Raw genomic sequence first — 12725 nt, forward strand, 5'->3', positions numbered from 1 at the left:
GAGAGAGAGAGAGAGAGAGAGAGAGAGAGAGAGAGAGAGAGAGAGAGAGAGAGACGAAGGAAGAGGAAAGGGACAGAGAGCGAGAGGAGGAGGAGGTGGACGCAACGGTTATTAGCTAGCCGCTGTTGTCGTTTTATCTTCGTGCTCAATTAGCAAATATCATTCCGTAATGCAACGTGACGCGAGCCCTCCTCTGAAAAGTGTGCAGCTGCATCGGCATCGAAAAAACGGCCAGAAGAAACGGCGTCCCCGCGTCGGCGTCAGCGAGCGAAGGGAGAAGGAGAGAGACAGGGGGAGGAAGAATAACGCGGCTATGCGCGCGAAATTTTTATCGGGCTCTCAGAGGGCCGCGGATAATGCCGGCTGACATACGTAATAATTATCGCCGCGGTAGCGTCGCTACCGATCGGCGCGGGCGCCGAGGACGCGCGCGCGTAGCGTATTGCATCGGCAACGAGACGACGCGCAGCCACGTCCGGAGCGGCATCGATCCGGCGGTTTAAACGCGCCGAGTCGTCCGCGCGTAGCCGATCCTACGCGAGCGCGCGCTGCAAATTACATGTGTAACGGTCGATTACTTACAAGCGCGTCGCGATGCAGCTCCCGGAAGGTGCGCGCGCGGCGCGGCAAGTGCGAACGCGATTCTCGTGCGAATTAAGCTTATTTATGTCCATGTGCCCCGTTCTCGGCCTCCGCGCGCGGCGCGGCGCGGGGAGGCACGGTCGAATCGCGTAAATAGCTCACGCGCGACGTAATGAGCGAGGTAACAATTATCGCGGGAGTAGCGCGCGCGAGCTCTCTCTCTCTCTCGCTCGCAAAACCGGGGGTCGTTAATATTCATAAAGTGACTTCTGCCCGGAGGAGGACCGAATCGATTGGCCGCGCGCACAATCGGCACTCGTCGATTGTATCTTCTTCATTACCATTTTTATCGGTCGAGGTGTCGCGCTTTCGCCGAGAAACTCGTCGATCCGGCTCCCCGCCGCCGCCGCCGCCGCCGCCGCCGCCGCCGCCGCCGTGATCGTTGCCTACCGATATCGCGGATTTCAGCGCACGGGAACGCCGGAAACAATTTATTAGACGCGCCGGCGCTTTTTATTGCGCTTTCGGTGCGTCGCGACGAGCGAACGCGGCCGATAATTACGCTCGGTGCTCATTATTCGAGCGGACCAGTCGGACCTACTCGTTGACTCGCCGCCTCTGGACTGAAGGGTGACTTTTAATTGAATTCTTGCCGTATAGGCGTTGCTACTCGGGCGAGACGCGCGCTCTTATTTATTCGCGCGCGCGCGAGATTTGCATTTTGCGCGCATGCAAGAGAGAATATTTAAAGGGGTTGGAGGGGAAGAAGGGAGCGAAAGACTTCGTCCTAAAGTTTCTCGGTTACAAGCGCCGCTCTCGTCCGAACTACAATTTACACCGCGATAATTGGCGAATCTCACGAATGCACCAGCTTTCTTTTCCTTTCCCTCTTCGCCACGGAGAATCTAATGAGCGGCCCAGTCTGAGGTTGATCGGAGCGGACGGGGAATGCCGTGAACTCCCGGCGACGCGGGGCCACCGCGCGTGTGTCTCCGGCGAATTCCGAGCGAAGCGGCCGCGATTTCGGATATTCTGTCGCGCCAGGCGAAGTGCCAGGGACGCCAATTCAGCTTGGCGATATTACTGCGCTCTCTCTCTCTCTCTCTCTTTCTCTCTCTCTTTCTCTCCGCGCAATGTACATACACACACCGCCGCGACAAAGTGCCACTCGAAAAAGTACCGCCGGCACAAAATGGAACGGCCTGTACGACACGCCCGCCACAGACGCGCGTTATTCTTAATAGCCGACCGTTCAGCTTTATTCGGGGTACACGCGCGTCCATTGTCCGATCACACCGAGCGACTGTCGTCACGCGGACGGCGGCAAGTCGGTCCACAGATCCGAGGTCGGGCGCGCGTGTCTCGAGGCGCGTTCGTGCCGCGCGCACACTTAACCCTTTATAAGTCTGTGGTCGATATTTTAATTACCTCACGTAAGATCCAAAATGTCTACACTGAATATTCTACCATAAACGTTTAGATCAGTATAATTTACAAGATCTGTAATTTGAGACGATATGTAATGGAAAACAGATCTGTACATACACAGAGAGGACGATTTGGTTGAATCAAATAAACGCTTCTTTGGAATAGTCCAAACGAATCTTTCGATTGATCAAACAAAATTTTGTTTGAAGCAACAAAAATATTTATTTGCGGCTTAGTTCCAAAGAAATATTTTTGTTGTGTCAACCAAATAATTCGTTTGGATTATTCCAAAGAAACATTTATTTGAATCAATAAATCGTTCTCTCTGTGTAACTATACAAGTACTCGCCATAAAAGATGCTGCTCAAAAAATGAAAGTATGATATCTTCTAGTATATAATGTAAATTAACATTTTTGTATTTTTGACATGAATGTAACTGCAAATACACCAGTTTGGTGCAAATAAACAATTTTGTTATGTTTACTTTCATCTACTTATTTATTAATAAAAGTTTACTTTTATTTACAAATATTTTAATAAAAAAGCAAATTTTCATAAGTGGTTCAAATATTGACCACAAAACCTGAATGACTGAACATTTTCCCTGAGTAAATTCGATTTTTTGCTAAGTAATGATTATAATAATAATAAGTATTATAAAATCTCTTATATTTCAGACATTCGTCGTGTATCTAGGTATGTTATGTAAACTTGTAATAAACATTGGCTGGTTCGCTCATATCACGATTTATCAGAAAAAGCCTGTACGCAAGGTGAACGCAAGTGAATCGCACGTTCGCTGTTGATTCGTTCAGTGTACACTCAGCTTAAGGCTTCTGGGCACTCGCCGCGGCCATGTTGGACTGTGACGGCAGAGGAAGCGAGAAATGACACGTTCTTGCATGCAATTTCCAAATAAGAGGATATTTATATGAGAAAGAACAGATCGCTCTTGAGCAATTTTACTTGTAAAATGTTCCGAGAGCTATTCTATTTTCCATCGATATGGTCAATAAATAGCCGTAAAATGAACGTGGCAAAATCATGAGGAGAGGTAGATTAAACAAGAAGCATGTCACGTTAATTTTACGGCTATTTGTTGACTGCCAAGGGAGAAGGATAGTTCGTGGAGCCTTTTGCAGGTATGCTTAAGCGATCAGACGTATTGCTCCGTACATTGCTTTCTTTATGTATAAATAAAAAACGCAAGAATTTACGACATGCGTTTTCTCGCCTCTGACGTCATCACTCCAAAGTGATGACGTCCCGCGGCGAATGGCCGGGAGCCTTAAGAAGCCACGAGAGAAGCGCCGCTTGACACCACGATGACAACGCGCTGAGCTAGCGAAAGAGAGAGAAAAAGAGAGGAGAGGGGAAGGAGGACATGCGTAAAGATGGAAAAACTGAAAGGAGCCCGAAAAGGAAGCGACAAAAAGAGCGCATCGGCCGCTCCGATGACGGAAGGTGGAGGAGGCGGTGGAGGTGGTACACGAAGCTTCGAAGAAGGAGCCGAGGAAACAACTGGCCGGCGGTGCACGGTGGTCAGTCAGGTCGATGTCAGCCCGCTAATTGGCAGCCGTGTCGCATAGAGGTAGCCCGGAGCCGGTTTGTGTAGCTGGCTGCTCGTCGCGTAATTCGTAAGCGGTTCTTGCCCCTTCTTTCGCGGTCTGTCTCCTCCTCTCCCGTCGACTCTCTTCGGCTACCTCCAACACGGCCTCCCACCTTCCTCCGCCGCCTCTTCGCCCGGACGGTAAGAGAGAAAAAGAGAGAGAGAAAGAGAGAGAGACCGCTCCGTCCCGGCACCACCGTCCGCGCGATCCCATCTCGCGCGGAAGGGTTAAAATTAGGGGGACGGGATGGCGTTTTAAAGGAGAGTATATCGTATATATTCGTGCGTTGGTCGAGTATTTCGGCGCGTGTATGGTCGGGGAGAAAAAAGGGAGAAGGTTGCAACATTCTTTTCTCAACGAGGAGTCTTGCAACGTGTTTTGTATACTGAGAGAAACAAAAGATTTATTCGGAGTGAGTTGTAACATGACATATGTACTAATATAAAACATTTTGCAAATGAGAACATATACATTTTCTTACTACTCCTTATTTTTCGTGAAAACAATCGTTTGTTCTTTTTGAACTGGTTCACTCTTGTTAGTAGTGCCGACTGAATAAATATTTCTTTTAGATTTTTTTTTCTCAGTGTAAGATAGTAGAATTGGTTTTTTAATAATGAAATTTTTCTTGTTGGAAGGTAATTTTTTGTTGGACACCGTTCTGAAGTTTATTGAGATGAGTGCCGCGCGAATCTTCTTCGTTGACTGTACAAATTTCATGACGAGGAATATGTGGAAAAGTATCGATATCGTGCAATCGTCGAGTGTTGCGAAAATTAGCCGGGAATGAAAACTCAATACACCTAGCGCGGATTTACAGAGCGCACACAGAAGTGTCATAACGTTCGACGTCAACGCCGGATATCGAAACATCGTTAACTCACGAATATGAATCCGGGAATAATCCTTTAAAAACTGGTTGACCTGAAAATCCGATAACCGCGTTACGAAATTAGTCATCTGTCATAAGATCGGATATGGCCGCCATTAGGAACACATGCCGGAGTTATATGATAATCACGCCGTTAAATTACCTATAATTAACTGTCTGTACCGAGACATTTATGGGAAATTTGAATAATTCAAAAACGTCGCCTGCAGTTTAAATACGCGCCTGTATCTTCCGATTACGCCGGGCTGCGTACAATTACATCAATTTATGTTGTCATTATCGTAAGTAACGCGGCTTTCAGTGATGAATGATACGGTCAAATATCGTTAACATGACGCACGACACTGCAGCTGATGCAGCATTCGAACGCGCATAGCCTGCGAAGCGTTGCGTAATCCGAAATTTAAAACGCACAAAATTTACAGTACTTCTTTATCGCTCGCGATATGTTTATAAAAGACTGCACTGTACAGTAAAACATTCGATTATTGACACCCGAGTATGACACCTGATTTTCCTTAGTTATTGACTAGAAAAGTCTGCTTTTCCTCGTTCACAGTTTCAGTTGTGAAATTATCTCTTGGAATCACAGACAAGAAGTTTGCAATGTGCCGCATTTGCAAAAGAGCCATCGAAACGAAAATTTCGTCATTTTTAGTCCAAACCAAAATTTGGATAAAACGAGATCAGCTAAAAGCTTGGTAACTGCAACCAGAAAATTTCACCGTCTCCACGTGCTTTACTCTCAATAATACATGTACCTGAAACAAGTAAAAACACGCCGATTAGATAGTATGTGCCAAATATTTCGTCCCAAAAATCATTTTTTTTCGTGTGGTCGCAAGAAAAATCAGGTTTCTTTCTAGAATATCAATCTAATGGGATATCAATAATAGAGTGTTCTATTCTAGATATATGGTGAAAAATTAATTTCGGAATCTGAAGAGAGAAAAAGGGAGAGGATCATTCGAGTGCATCGACGGATTACACGCGTTACGTTGACTGTCCTAAGTTTTACCCACACAAAGAAAACGATTTGGTTGAATCAAATAAACTCTTCTTTGGAATAGTCCAAACAAATTTTTTAATTGATCGAACAAAATTTTGTTTGACGCAACAAAAATATTTATTTGCGGCTTAATTCCAAAGAAATATTTTTGTTGTGTCAACCAAATAATTTGTTTGGTCTATTCCAAAGAAAGATTTATTTGATTCAATAAATCGTCCTCTCTGTGGACTCTCTTTCCCCATTTAGGAGAGACTAAGGTTAATTGGCAAAATCGATTATTTCTGCTGTTTTTTAACAGACTTCAGAATCAAGCAAGCAGGGATTTCAAAGCCATTTTTGACATATTCGAAAGACTTGCTTGCTTAACCTTTTGGAGCTCAGTGATTTCATCATGAGATCATCTATTAGAACCAAATCACAGCTTCAGGCATAGTGATCTCGCGACAAAACCACCGCTTGTGCATAATGATGCATTCTGTCGATTTTTTGCGTTACTCGTACACTGAGAAAAAACGGTTGGATTGACAAAATCGGCGGTCATCAAAGAAATATTGGATCTATTCAACAAAATACAATATTAATGCAACAATAAGTTGCATTGATATAGTGATTTCAACGCAACTCATTGTTGCATTAACATTGTATTTTGTTGAATAAATCCAATATTTCTTTTACGGCCGATAACCGCCGATTTTGTTTATCCTTTTTTCTTCTCAGTATAGTATTCGTTTCAGTTTGCGCGCGGTTTGGGTAGAAAATAGAGAAACTTAATTTTTAAAGGAACGATCTCTTGTGTTATTCTAGACATCTGATATGAATGTTTTATTGGAATCGAATTTTGAAGATCCTATGCTTTAGAGGGTTAATTCTGGAGATAGCAGAAATAATCGGTTTCGCCAACTTACCCCGGTCTCCTTTGCATACACACACATCCAGTCACGTCGGTATCTCAGACAATCATTGCGACACAACGACACCGCGGACACGCACTCCCGAGCGCCCATCCATCGCACGTCTCTCTATGCGTTTACGCATTACGCGTGGGCGACTCGAACGGACGACGACGACGCGGGAGGAGTGAGGAGGGAGAATGGACGCGAGCTTGACGACACGACGTATTCTCGCTCGCATACCTACGAGCGCCGTTAGTTTGTGTAGGACACCGGGACACTCTGGGTGGTCCCCTCGCGTCCGTTCCACGTGTGTGCATGCGCGCGAGTGTCTTTCCTGGTCACCCGAGATGCTTTTTCTATCAATCGTAACTCAAGGATGACGCGGGGTGCTTTAAGTACCTTTTGTTGGCTGCATGGGGTAGATGCGCGCGGGAAACGCGCTTTGAAAGTATTGTCGGCTCGCCGATATGTGTGCATGTGTGTGTTTTCTGTCGTAAAAATATTACGCGCGTCGCATGCTTATGTTTCAGACACGATGTGAGACTTGGATCTTCAACCCTTCGAACACCATCAAAGACCATCAGGCTCGACTTTAATTTCGAAATACTTGTTTCTTAAACAATTCTAACTGTTCTGGAAGAAGAAATGTCTACGAAATAAAAGATATTTATTCAGTACGTATCAATAATATATGTGTACTTTGTACTAATATAAAATATTGTTCAAATGAGAAAATATACATTTTCTTAAAGCCTCAGCTTCTCACGAAAACGATTGTTTCTTCTACTTAAATAAATTTAATAAATACTTTAATAAATACTTTAATAAATTTAAGTATTCTATTGAAATGAAAGAATTTAGATTTAAGTAAACATTATTAATGATATAAATATTATAGTATAATTCTTATATATATATATATATATATATATATATATATATATATATATATATATACTCACACTGTGTGTGTAAATGTTTTTTTAGATATTTATTCTGGCGGTGTAAGTATTGATGTTCCATGACTCTTATTCTTTCCTGAAAGCTTTCCAAAAGGAAGGATAATAACTTTATATTAGGTCACGAACTGAGAGAGAGAGAGAGAGAGAGAGAGAGAGAGAGAAAGAGAGAGAGCAGTTAAGAATAGTTAAGAAAGGACGCAAGCACAACAATTACAATTGCCTTATTTTTTAAATAAAAAAATTGATTCTTTAGATCAACCAATATCACGACATGGTATGTCGAGGGTTAAGTACTACTGGGCGAGTGGTGCACTATCTGAAATTAAAAGTGACTCTTAAATATGGAGAAAGGGCACGACTGTATGAGCACACGTTGTTGTACGTGGGTGCTAACTTGGGTACTAAATTGACCGTAGAAAATTGGCGCGCGCGTGTTCGTGGGAAGGTAGCAGCCGAGAGAGAAACGAACCGCTCCCGCGGCGTCTGTGTCTGAAAACTGATGGATGTTCGTGTGCTCGCGACTCGAGATTGACGGGCGCCTTTAAGTACCTTTTGTTAATGTCGATCGCTCTGTTCCCCGTATTAGTCGGCTCTCATTAGCGAAGGAGTCATTTGTCCGTCGTCTTTTGCACGCCGGAAATGGCAAAGGCCGTCATCGTATTTTTTCCGCAACGCAAGGCAATGCTTTCGCGCGCGTTCACGATATGCGCGTGTGTTGCGCCGTGCTCGGCCGCGCGGAGAGATTTCCGAACGTCACCGGCAGAGGCGGAAGATGACGTTGGAGTATGATATAGAAAGCGGTAGGTGGAGATGGCTACTTCAGCGTGTTGCTGGCTCCGGACGGATGGCCTGTCGTCGGCAACTTAAGATTGATAGAAACCTTTAAGCCTTCGCGGTCCGGCGTGAAGCTACTCTCGCCGTTAATTTCGAGCCGACCTGACGTGTGCTCACTGCTCGCCGATGAGCCACTTTCATCGAGCAACGCCGCGTGAAATGTATCCAAAGAAGAAGAAGAAGAAAACATTTCAAACGTTATCAAGCAAATGCTGATTTTTTTAGAAAAACCATGAGGGTCCGACAAAAATTGTCACCTGAGAATGATAAGGTCGTAATTAAAAAAATAAGCACGATTGCGATAATTTTGGCTCTTCAAAATGAAAGTGATTTTCGAAAATATTTTTAACGAGAAATACGAGAAAAATAATTTAAAAATTCTGCAATCAACAGACGCCAAAATAATATCTGATTTAAGATGTTTAAATATATAAGATATTCTTACTTAATATGATTTGTTACTTTTCTTAATCTCTGTCTTATGGTAAATATGGTAAACAGTACACGTATATGTGTATATTACGTTCCGTTGCATACACACACATACACACTATTATATTTAAAGTTTTATAAATACACTCTTTTTCTCACACTTTAGGATGCAGAATTTTTTTACTATTTTTCTCGCTAAAAATGCTTTCGAAAATAACTTTCATTTTGAGTGGCCAAAATTATCGTAATGGTCCCAAAAAATATTCAAACCAACAAATTATTTCGTTTTCCCTCTCTTCCCCTCCTCTATCAAGAACGTAAGTTCATGTTATTATTAAAAAGTTTTGTTCCGATATTTTGCATTACCGCGACGTATCTAATCGCGATCTACGACCAACTGTTATTGGTCGAGAATATTTTTGCCTTCTTCGCCGCGGCGGTCACGGAGGAGGCGGAGGAGGCGGCGGCAGCAGCGGCGGCGACAGCGACGGCGGCGTCGTCACGTCGCTCTCCAGCGCGGGCGTTCGTTAAGAGAATGTCCGTCCGTCAGTAACAAGCGCGGAAGATGACGTTAGAGTATGGTACAGGGAGACGGAGAGCAGTAGGTGGAGGCGGCTGCTATCTGCACCGTGGCTGACACCTGACGGATAGCCTGGCGTCGGCAACGCGGGATATTAATTTGGTAATTTATGAGGCCCGATTAGGCACCGCTATCTGTCGAGCTAATGCGCGAGCCGTTGGCAGGTCATCGCCAAAGGGCCCCTGAGTTTCCTGCCACCAGAGGCCCTCCCGCGTCAGGGACAACAGCTAAGGTCGAATATGCGATCCCGTTAACGCGCGTAGAGCGCGCCGCGTTACGCGTTTTGCCGTGCCCGCGGAGACGATTATTAAGCGTCACCGGCTGAAAATCGCGGACTGCGATTGCTGCACGAGAGTGTTAATTGTCACGCGTCACACTACGTTAACTTAGTGCTCTCCGCGATCTCTGCCGAATCTCGGAGAATTTCAACGCCGAGCGAATTGTCCTCGCACGACACCTGACTTCACTTCTGAGTATTCGAGTCGGGATATGCTAGTAAAGTCACTTTGAAAGGTCGATCTCTCTCTCTCTCTCTCTCTCTCTCTCTCTCTCTCTCTCTCTCTCCTTCCTCCCCCCTCTCTCTCTCCCTCACGTTGTCTATTTCGCTCGCGTTCCGATTCCTCGCAACCGTTTCATTATCCCACGCGCGCGGCCGATTCGCAGGCGCAGCCGCGCCTCTGTTAATCTAAATAAAAATAACGGCGGCTCCAATCTGATAGGAGCTGTCAGGAGGCCAATCTAATCCGGAGATCGCGTTCGCTTCGGCAGCTGTCATAAATCCAGCCTTGTTTACTCGCATTTGCTTACTCGCGAGTGTTTCCCCGCGCATTTAGCGACAGGTCTGATCGACGAGTTTGCCGGCGCGACTTCGCTCCGAGGATATATACAGGGGCCTCTCTACCTTCGGCCCCGATCGACCCACCTAAGCCGCGTTACTTCTGACACGTGATAGATGGATGCACAATGGAAGAACACGCGTGCGCGCGTGCGTGTTACCGCCGTCAGAATGTGTGGGTATCAACGTAGGTGGATGAGGATGAATGGCTCTCGTCAAACGGAAGGGACCGCCCGCCGTTTCGCGCCATAATACTCGTCCGCGTAAGAGGCATAGTAGGTCGGCTTATTGATGACCACGCGGCTACTTAGCCACGAGAGAACGAGATATTTAGCGAGAGACTCGGGAGACCCGCGGAGAGCCTTGCCATCAGACCTACCCGAGCTACCTCCTAGTCTTCATGAGCCACGCGACCGATTTTAGCGCACTTCTCGAACTTGAAATACAATTCGTCACTCGGAAAAAATGGGCGATTCTTTAATAAAAATTTATCCTTAAATCCGCTTTGAGTTCCAACAACTGATTTGCTACATAAATCGAATTAACATCGATCTCCTAAACAGCGAGACAAAAAATTACTCAATTACGAAGAAATTACGAAAGAATCCTCTTCTTTATGTATGTCCGACATATCCAGTAAATCTAGCGTGGATTATGTTATATCTCGTGCGTCGTAGAACGTCATCCTTAAGCTGAAGAGGTAATTAGGATTTCCACCAGACGAAATCTTAGTTCCTCGGAGATCTTAGTTACTTGTCTGCTCGCACAGCCAAAGGAGGAGAGTCCCTAAGGCCGGTTTTTGGCACCCTCTGAAATTGATCCAAAAATATCAGAAACGTTATATTTTTGTAAGAACTATTGAAATAAAGTGATTTTATTCTAAACGGACATATTTTGGTGCTTATACTATAATTCTAATTAATCCCATTTTTATCACCAACGCTCTTATGTCACCTACATATCATCTTCTTACATTTGTGTGTGTGTGTGTGTGTGATGCGCGCGCTCGATATCGCGAAAACACTATAGAGCAGTATGATTTTTAAAGAAACGTATATTGCTAAATATCTACACAAATAGTGTTTTCGTAGTTTTGAGCGCGTGCATACACACAAATGTAAGGAGATGATATGTAGATGACATAAGAGCGTTGGTGGTAAAAATGGGATTAATTAGAATTATACACGGAAAAAAGGTTTGGTTGAATTAACCAAATATCTGGTCGAATATGAACAATTCAAAAATTCTGATTGAAGTAATTCGAATTCTGTTTAAGTTAACAAGATTTTTGGTAGACTAACCAAACATGTCTGGTTATTTAACCAAATATGTTTAATTAAATAACCAGACACGTTTGGTTCTATCAAAAGTCTTGTTAACTTAAACAGAATTCGGGTTACTTCAATCGGAATTTTTAGATCGTTCATATTCGACCAAGTATTTGGTTAATTCAACCAAATCTTTTTTTTCCGTGTAGTATAAACAAGCACCAAAATATATCCGTTTAGACTAAAATCACTTCATTTCAATAGATCTTACAAAAATATAACATTTTTGATATTTTTGGTTTAATTTCAAAGGGTGCCAAAAACCGGCCTTAGAGACCTTCCTCCTTTACGGTTACCTTTATCATTTATTTTTCCACAAATCCATCTTGCGGACGAAGCGTGGCCGTATTAAACGTAACAAAATCGATGAACGGACTTGCCAACGAAACTAAAGTCGATTCTCCCTTGAAGTATTCGTGCCGGCATTGGATACGAAAGAATCGACGAAAAAACGATCGATTTCTGTTGGAAGAAAACAGTTCCTGCTTAGGACGCGGCAATTATTTTACGCTGTCGGATCAAACGTTCCACACATTCGGATATTTTAGTTCCCACTGGCTCGTACACGGAGAGAATTTTATAGTGAAAATTACTATACAGGACTTCGTAACCAAGAAATGAATCGACATTCTGCAGCAATTCACTGTCTTTTCGTTTCGCATGTGCCACTTATATCCCAGGAACTGAAGTGTGCTATTGAAACACTTGCTGGGTTTCTAGCGAAACCCGCGATGTTTTCTAAGGAAATTTAAGTTTGATCTACAATATGTTCTTCGCTTTCTGTTTCTTTCTCTTTGTCTCTTTCCGACTTATGCCTTAAGCCAGAAAAAGACAGCGAACAAGAGACAGGAAACAAAGAGCATATTGTAGATTAGGCTTTACTGTACCGTAGACAAAGCTTGCTGATGGTCTATTCCAGAGGACTACCAAAACATATAGTAAAATTGAAAATAATTTATATAAAAAAGAAATTACAATATACAGGGTGTCTCACACTCTCCTCCGGGCATTTTGTGGGAACGTAGAACAGGTTGAGGTGAACATAAAAGTCCTATGCCGTTTTGCGATATTCGTAATAATTATCGAGATATTAATTGTAGAAAACTTGTAAATGATCATGCAGAATATGGTAAATAAATTATATTAGCGACGACTGCCGTCGTGTACTTATACTTTAGAACAAATTGAACAAAAAAGTCCTCTACCATTTTCCAAATAATCACATAGATTTTTAATTATTAATTAAAGAAGATTATTGCATGATTTTGCGTGATAATGTACTCATCTTCTTTAATTAATAATTAAAAATCTATGTGATTATTTGCAAAATGGTAAAGG

The 12725-nt window shown here is 43.5% G+C and overlaps 1 protein-coding gene across 8 annotated transcripts in view; it reads right to left on the reverse strand.

Moving 5' to 3' along the window:
• Positions 1 to 12725, reverse strand: part of LOC116845402 (protein tiptop) — a 244921-nt gene that overhangs the window by 162817 nt on the left and 69379 nt on the right. The gene's annotated exons all lie outside the window — the stretch shown is intronic.

The sequence above is a fragment of the Odontomachus brunneus genome, unplaced genomic scaffold (assembly GCF_010583005.1).
Source record: "Odontomachus brunneus isolate Ranch 3 - 2012 unplaced genomic scaffold, Obru_v1 Obru_scaffold_051, whole genome shotgun sequence".
Lineage (NCBI taxonomy): Eukaryota > Metazoa > Arthropoda > Insecta > Hymenoptera > Formicidae > Odontomachus > Odontomachus brunneus.